Source organism: Montipora foliosa, chromosome 5, assembly GCF_036669935.1.
Source record: "Montipora foliosa isolate CH-2021 chromosome 5, ASM3666993v2, whole genome shotgun sequence".
NCBI classification, from domain to species: Eukaryota; Metazoa; Cnidaria; class Anthozoa; order Scleractinia; family Acroporidae; genus Montipora; species Montipora foliosa.
Window position 1 is genome coordinate 42,090,289 of NC_090873.1, and position 7,500 is coordinate 42,097,788.

The window sequence follows — 7,500 nt, forward strand, 5'->3', positions numbered from 1 at the left end:
CTTGTGGTGTGCTCCTGTACGCGAGCAGAAACTTATTAAGTTCTCCCCGCCACTCTTTTCCTTCAACGTGAGCCACTTTCAAAGCCTTTAGAAGCGTTCTATTCTGTCTCTCGACGTGCCCATTGGCCTGCGGCCACAGCGGAGGAGATGTCCGGTGTTCTATTCCGTGGTCTGAGAGGAACGTCTTAAACTCCTCGCAGCAAAACTGAGGACCATTGTCGGACTTGAGAGTAAAAGGATATCCATATCTTGAAAATATCTGTGCCAGTACATCTACCACTTTCTTGGACGTGGTCGACCTCATGATTTCCACCTCATAGAATCTGCTGAAATAGTCCACGACTACCAACAAACTTTCTCCCGTCGGAAGAGGACCCATCAAGTCTATGGCTATATCCTGCCAAGGACCGGTAGGTGGTTCCACTCTTTTCATTGGCTCTGGAGGCTGTAACTCCCCTACAACCTGACATCCATGACAAGACTTGCAGACTCGTTCGGCGTCTAAGTCCATTTTTGGCCACCAGACCTTTGTTCTGAGGCGTGCCTTCATCTTTACGATGCCCTGGTGACCCTCATGAGCAAGACGTAGGACCTCTCCCCTTAGAGCCTCCGGTATGACAATTCGAGTGCCACGTAAGACAAGTTTTCCTAACACGCATAGCTCGTTCCTGACACACAAATACGCAGACATCCTACATTGAGACCAGTCCCCACTTAAAATGTACTGTCTCAGGCTAACCATCTCTGGATCGCTCTCAGACACTTCTTCCACTTGTTTAGCCGAGAGTGCCACTGGTAGGCTTCCTTGAGCGACTGCCATAACAAAGTCAATCTCCTCTCCGCTTGTGTCTTTGGGGTTGACTTGATTAAGCCTCGAAAGTGCGTCGGCAATGTTTGCTTTTCCGGGACGGTAAACGACCTTGTAATCGTAACCCTGTAACCTTAGAACCCATCGTTCTATACGCGCCGATGGTTTAGAGAGCCTGCCAAAAATGCACTCAAGCGGTTTGTGGTCGGTTTCTAGTTCAAACTGGCGTCCGTATACATAAATGTTAAACCTTTCACAGGCCCATACCAGGGCTAATGCCTCTTTTTCCGTCTGGCTGTACCTTCGCTCTACTTCAGTGAGGTTCCTGGATGCATACGAGATTGCTCGCCACTCCCCATCTTGAAGTTGAGTCAACACCGCACCCAAACCGTGTGGACCTGCATCGGCAATGATTCGTGTATTGCAGTCCCCTCTGAAGTATGCAAGTGTGCTGGCCCCTGCAGCAAGCTCTTTTAGCTTCTGAAACGACCTTTCCTGTGCTTCACCCCAAACGAAAGGCTCATTCTTCCTCAGGAGACTCCTAAGCGGCTCTGCTTCTTGCGCGAAGTTGGGGAGAAATTTTGCAGAATACTGCACCAGCTGAACGAATGATCTGACCTCTGCAGCATCTTTCGGAGGACTTGCATTCATAATGGCAGCTACTTTCTCTTCACTGGGCGTAACACCTTGGCTGCTCAGATCATGACCGTAAAAGGTTAGCTTGGGAAGGCGAAACTGACATTTCGTTCCATTCAGAGTTAATCCTTTTTCTCCCAACCGCTTTAAAACAGTATGCAAATTCCTGTCGTGCTCTTCAATACCACAACCATGTACAATGAGATCATCTGCCAAGTTAGCCACACCCTTACACCCCTGCAAAACATCAGCAACTATTTTCTGGTACTTTTCGGGCGCTGATGTTATTCCAAACATCAAACGTTTGTATCGGTACAAGCCACGGTGTGTAACAAATGTTGTAATATCGCGCGATTTTTCATCCAGTTCCACTTGATGAAAACCCCATTTCAGATCAAGTTTTGAGAACACAGTTGAACCGTTAAGATCATATAACACTTCCTCAAGCGTGGGGATGGGGTGTCTCTCCCTCTCTATTGCCATATTCGCCCTGCGCATGTCCACACAAATCCGGATATCACCGTCTGCCTTTGGGACCACAACCAATGGCGACACCCATTCAGTAGGTTTGTGTGACACCTCTTCGATGATGTCCTTGGCTAACAACTCGTCCAACTTCTCGTCAACCTTGCTTCTCAGTCCAAATGGTAGCCTCCGTACCGGTTGTGCGACAGGTGTGACATCATCTCTTACATGAAGCTTCAGCTGGAAATCCCTCAGCTTCCCAACTCCTGTGAAAACTTCTGCGTACTTCTCACGAATATCAGCACCATTGCCCTCTGTCATTAACGAACATATTTCTTCTTTCATGGGACCAACCCTCAACACTTCCAATTTCTCCGCTGTGTTCATTCCCAGTAGAGATCGGCCTGGACCCTTAACAACTGTGAATTCATCAACACACGAATTGCCATTGGCCCCGCACACAATTTCAGACACAAATGTTCCAATCACTTCAATAGGCTCCTTTTGACCATAGGCAAACAACTTTTTGCTTGATTTCTTGGAATCACACTGTACATTCTCTTTCTTCATCGCTTCCCAGGTCGTCTGGTCAATCACATTGCACGAAGCGCCAGAATCAATAAGTACTGCACGTAACACAACTCCTCCAACCTTCAAATCAACTTCGCTACCACCTACAAACTCACCAGCTCCCACTGCAAACGCATAGTAATTTTGGGCACCAGTAGCTGAATTTTCTGACACTTGATATGCTCTGCCCCTGGAGGCTTTCCTTTTTTCAGAATCTTGAGAAGGAGCTTTGCGTTCCTTCGTTTTGCAACAAATAGCAAAATGCCCAACCTCCCCACACGAATTACACTTTTGGTTGCGAGCTGGACAATTCCGATCACGTGCGATGTGGTCACTGTAATTACAACGGAAACATCTCATCACCTTTGCACCATGACAACCACCAGAATGTTTACCAGACTTATTTCCTCTACCTCTGCCTTGAGCGGTCTCTTTACCTTTCCCCGTATTTTGAGGTCTGCCGAACGAGACAGCATTCACCTGGCCTGACAAGCTTAACTGATCCATGGCCTTGACCTGCATATTTACTGCCTCATGTACACGAGCTAGGTCTTGCAAATCCTTCAGGGTTGCGTTTGATTTTTCCAGGAACTTACGGCGGAGTCTGGAGTCCCTGCACCTCTCAATAAGCTGATCCCTTATCGCTTCATCAACTTTTTCAAACTCGCAGGTGATCGCTTTCTGTCGCAGCCGACAAACGAACTGATCAACCGACTCACCCGAAGTTTGCTCCATTTGCCTAAACTGATGCCTTTCGAACGGAACATTCAACTGGGGCGAAAAAAAACCATCCAGCAACACCATACTCTCATCGAAAGATACGATATCCGTTCCGGGCACTAACGTGTAGTAGAGTTCCTGCAAGTTCAATCCTCCGGTATGTAACAGCAACGCGGTTTTCTGTTCATCCTTCGTTATCCCTTTAGCCACCAAATACAAATTAAATGAGCGCTTCCACAACTTCCAACGAACGGCGAGAGTGTTCGGGTCTTCCTTCGGATTGAAGGGAGGAAGACTGGCCACATCAAGAAGAGGAACAAACGCGGTAACTGGCTGTGTTTGTGTTGTCGAAGGTGTACTCGAAGTCGAAGGTGCACTGCTTGTCATTATCCTCCTGACAAAATACTCAGATCCTCTACGCAAATGACGCCCAAAATATCCCCGACCTCACAAAACGAATCGAATCCTCGTCGCCAATGTAAAGATTGCGTATCGATGGCCAACGAATCACACAGATTAAACTAAACACAACAGTACACTTTACTTCACTCGCATGGCACATAAAAGAGCATGGTTTCACATTTCCCATGGGTCTAAGTAAGCCCGCGATTTCTGTAAACTTCCGGTATGAAAACTAGAGTTATTTCCGGTTAAAAGGTTATCAATACATTACAGCCATGTCAAAATTCGTTGCAAGCGAGCCTTGAAGGATTTTGAATATTTGTATATTTTTCGCTGTTTGTCAGCAATGGATGTTCCCTGGAACTTGAAACTTGGTCAAAGAGAAGTAAATTTATCCGTACGCGTTTAGCCATCGCCGGAGTTTGAGCCTGACTGATGCCGGAGAAGTGTGATTTTATCGGCGAGAAGTTGTCGACATATCCCCTGGAGGATTAGGTCAGACCCCCATCCCCCTCCCCCCATCTTAACGTCCACTTAAAATTTTGCTGCCCTAGAAGTTCCTGTCTGGCTCCAGTCACTACAGCTGATTAGAAATATTCACATGCACTTTTACTACAGGGAGAAGTCAACGACCGCGGTATCAATAAAATTGAACTTCATACATAAAACTCTGGTTTCTCCTACCTCCACAACTGCACATTTTCCTGGTGATCCATTGGCAATCCATTTTCCCTGTTATGTATGCATTACTCTTTTGCTGGTCTGATACCACGAGCTTTCTTCTTTGTCCGGCGAGATGTCAAAACAAGTAACCTTGTTCGGAACGACTGTGAAAGAAACTAAACGCACAGGATACCTGATCTACAAAGACCCAATATTACAGTATGAAAACTTAATTGCACGTTTTTTTGGCAAAACAAAGGGCAAGGAGTGTCTGGAAAACCCGAATAGCGAATAGCGAATAGTCGCGAATAGCGAACAGCGAATAGTCGCGAATAGCGAATAGCACGAACAGTGCGAATAGTGGCGAATAGTGACGAATAGTCGCGAATAGTGACGAATAGTCTTCAATAGTCACCGCCTCATGCTGAACAATCTCGTAATCAAAGCAAATAATATGCTCACCTGTCTTCGAAAGAGAGTTTCGTGCATGCTTTTACAAACACTCTAAAGAAGAACAAACGTCAAAATGCAAAAATATAAATCACTTTCATTAATTTAATACATCAAGCTCATGATCATCTCCTCGCACAGTGGCGCCCGAACATAAATTTCATCATCCTCATCTGTGCTGTCCGATCCGGCAAGACACGTTCTGTTAATAGGAATAAAATCAAAATGTGAGGCAAGTGGTTTGTGATTAAAGAGACAAACGAGCTACTCTGATAACCGTTGCGTTAATTAATTATACAAATAAGCAACAGGATTTCAGTGCATTTACCTTTTCTTCTCAGGGCTCAAGCTGTCCTTCGCCGACACATCTCTGCTTTTTTAGCGGGAAAATCCCATCCAACGTTGCTGCGCGGTTGACCAGGAAGTACTGGGTACCAAATTTTCGTCATTTCGTCACAATCCCCCCCCCCCCCCTCCCTCCACCCTTATTTGCCACTATTTGTTACTATTCGTCACTATTCGTGACTATTCGTCACTATTCGCGACTATTCGCCACTATTCGCACTATTCGTACTATTCGTCACTATTCGCTGTTCGGTATTCGCGACTGTTCGCTATTCGCGCTATTCGGGTTTTCCAGACACCCAAGGGCAAGGTCTTGCAAAGAAAAGTGTTGTTCGATCAGCGAAAGAAAAATGGCGAGAGCTTTAGCAGCTAGGATACAATAAAAAAGTTCACAATGTAAAATGTAGAATTTATGGTGACTAAGGACAGAGTTTAACCTACAATCCTGGTCAAAAGTTGTTGGGAAGGTTGCGCGCATCACCTCACTTCACACCTAATTCGATTATTCTAACTACTGGCTGAACCACTCGGGAAAGAGCATGCTCCATCTACCGTATTTACCCGTGTATAAGTCGACCTTTCATCGCCTCAAAAGGAGCTCCAAAAATCAACCTCGACTTACACATGGCTCAAAGATTTCGAGCCAAGTTCCAGCTATCATAACATCATGGAACGCATACGTGCCAACTCTCCCGGATTATCCGGGAGTCTCCCGGATACGGAACGAATCTCCCGGTCTCCCGTACGGGTCATGAAATCTCCCGGATAAAACGACTCTGAACCTTTCACAGACGTTTCTCCATTCTAGACTCAAATTGCATCCCCAAGTTTAAAAAAAAATCGATTTTTTCAAACTCGTTTCATTGTTTCAGTAATGCACTTCTTCATCTCTGAGTTTCAAACACACGTTAATAGAACTAAACAAAATGACTTCCTTTAGCTATCATAGCCATATAACCGATTGTTTGATTGGATCTCCGATTAACCAATAAAAATTATTGACATAAGTAATCTGTTTTCTCGCAAAATTTCAATGGCGGTAGAATATTCTTGTATTCTGAAGGAGCTGATGGGGGATGGGTTGGTGCGTTTAAGAGGGGGGGGAGAGGAGGGGAGGGGGAGTGGGTAGGTTGATCGAGGGGGGAGGGGTGGGGAGAGCGGATGGAAAAAATCTCCAGATTTCAGATCTCCATAGGTTGGCATCTCTGCGAACGCAGTGAACGAAAGACTTCAAAATGAATCTAATAAGCAATTCCAGTTAAAATGAAAAATGATTTGTCTAACTTTAAATGTTGAAGATACTCACAAGCACAAATATGAAATAGACACTGGAAATTTTCGTTTTCCAAGGCGGAAAGCTCTAAGAACATTCTTGTTTCTTCAAATAAACCGCGTTGTTCAACGGCTTAGTAACCTGGCTCAAACCTCTTGTTTGCGTGCAAGCGTGATCGTCACTCGTGTTGCCTGAAAATGCTGGTTGGTAATGATTGTTTTTTATTCTGATTTAAATGCTTTTGCAAACTATGTATTGTTTGGTTTATGAGTTTTGTTTCGTTTGCCATGTGAGAAATTATAAGTCAAAGACCAATTAAACCTTGCACATTTCGCATCGTTTTTGAAGTTATTTTCAAAGATTGACTCCAGCTTCTGTGATGTTGTGCTTATCCTCTAAAGCCCTTTATCCTTGAACAACGAAACAGGTTAGTTTGAGGTTTACATGTTCCGATTTTCTGAGAACTTTTTCGAAATTCAAGGACAAAATGCCCGCACATACATTACAACCGCTGAACCACAAAACTATTTTAAAAGGGCTTGAGGGTCTTAATTTTTTGTGAATCCACAGTTCCAGAAATCGAAGAATGCAAGATTTTGCCATCAAAAATGGGGGGTCGACTTATACATGGGATCAACTCATACACGGGTAAATACATGTCCCTTCCTTTAGCCCATTGACCCCTGGGAGTGAGACTTAACAGATTTTACTGTCTAACACCAGAGGATTTTACTCATCAACTGGTGGCATCTTAGGGTGCTTGAGGAGTGAATGTGTTAAGCTAGTCAAAAACTCCATCTATGTCCCCTCCCTTAAAATATTATACCTAATTTTAATACATTCTTTTCTCATCAAACTTGTCCTTCTTTCTCTTCAATTTTGTGACACACTTTCTTAATTGTGGCCATTTGCTACTGCTCAAAACGTCCACGGCCTTACCGCCCCCCCCCCCCCCTCCCTAAATGTCTGGTTGACGTTAAGCGGGGACAAAGTGAATTCAATATGTCAATGGCCCCCAACACTATTGCTATTTATTTTGGAAGTATATAGCCATTTGCTTTTTGGTTTCAATTAAATATTTTTGTCATTATTCTCCTGTACTGTTATTTTCGAATGATCAGGATTCCTTCATTTATCATGAAAATTAGTCAAAAAAATGAATGAACCT

General features: G+C 44.3%; 1 protein-coding gene across 1 annotated transcript in view; it reads left to right on the forward strand.

Moving 5' to 3' along the window:
* LOC138004252 (membrane-spanning 4-domains subfamily A member 8-like) overlaps positions 1 to 7,500 on the forward strand; it is a 19,935-nt gene that overhangs the window by 2,461 nt on the left and 9,974 nt on the right. The window lies entirely within an intron of this gene.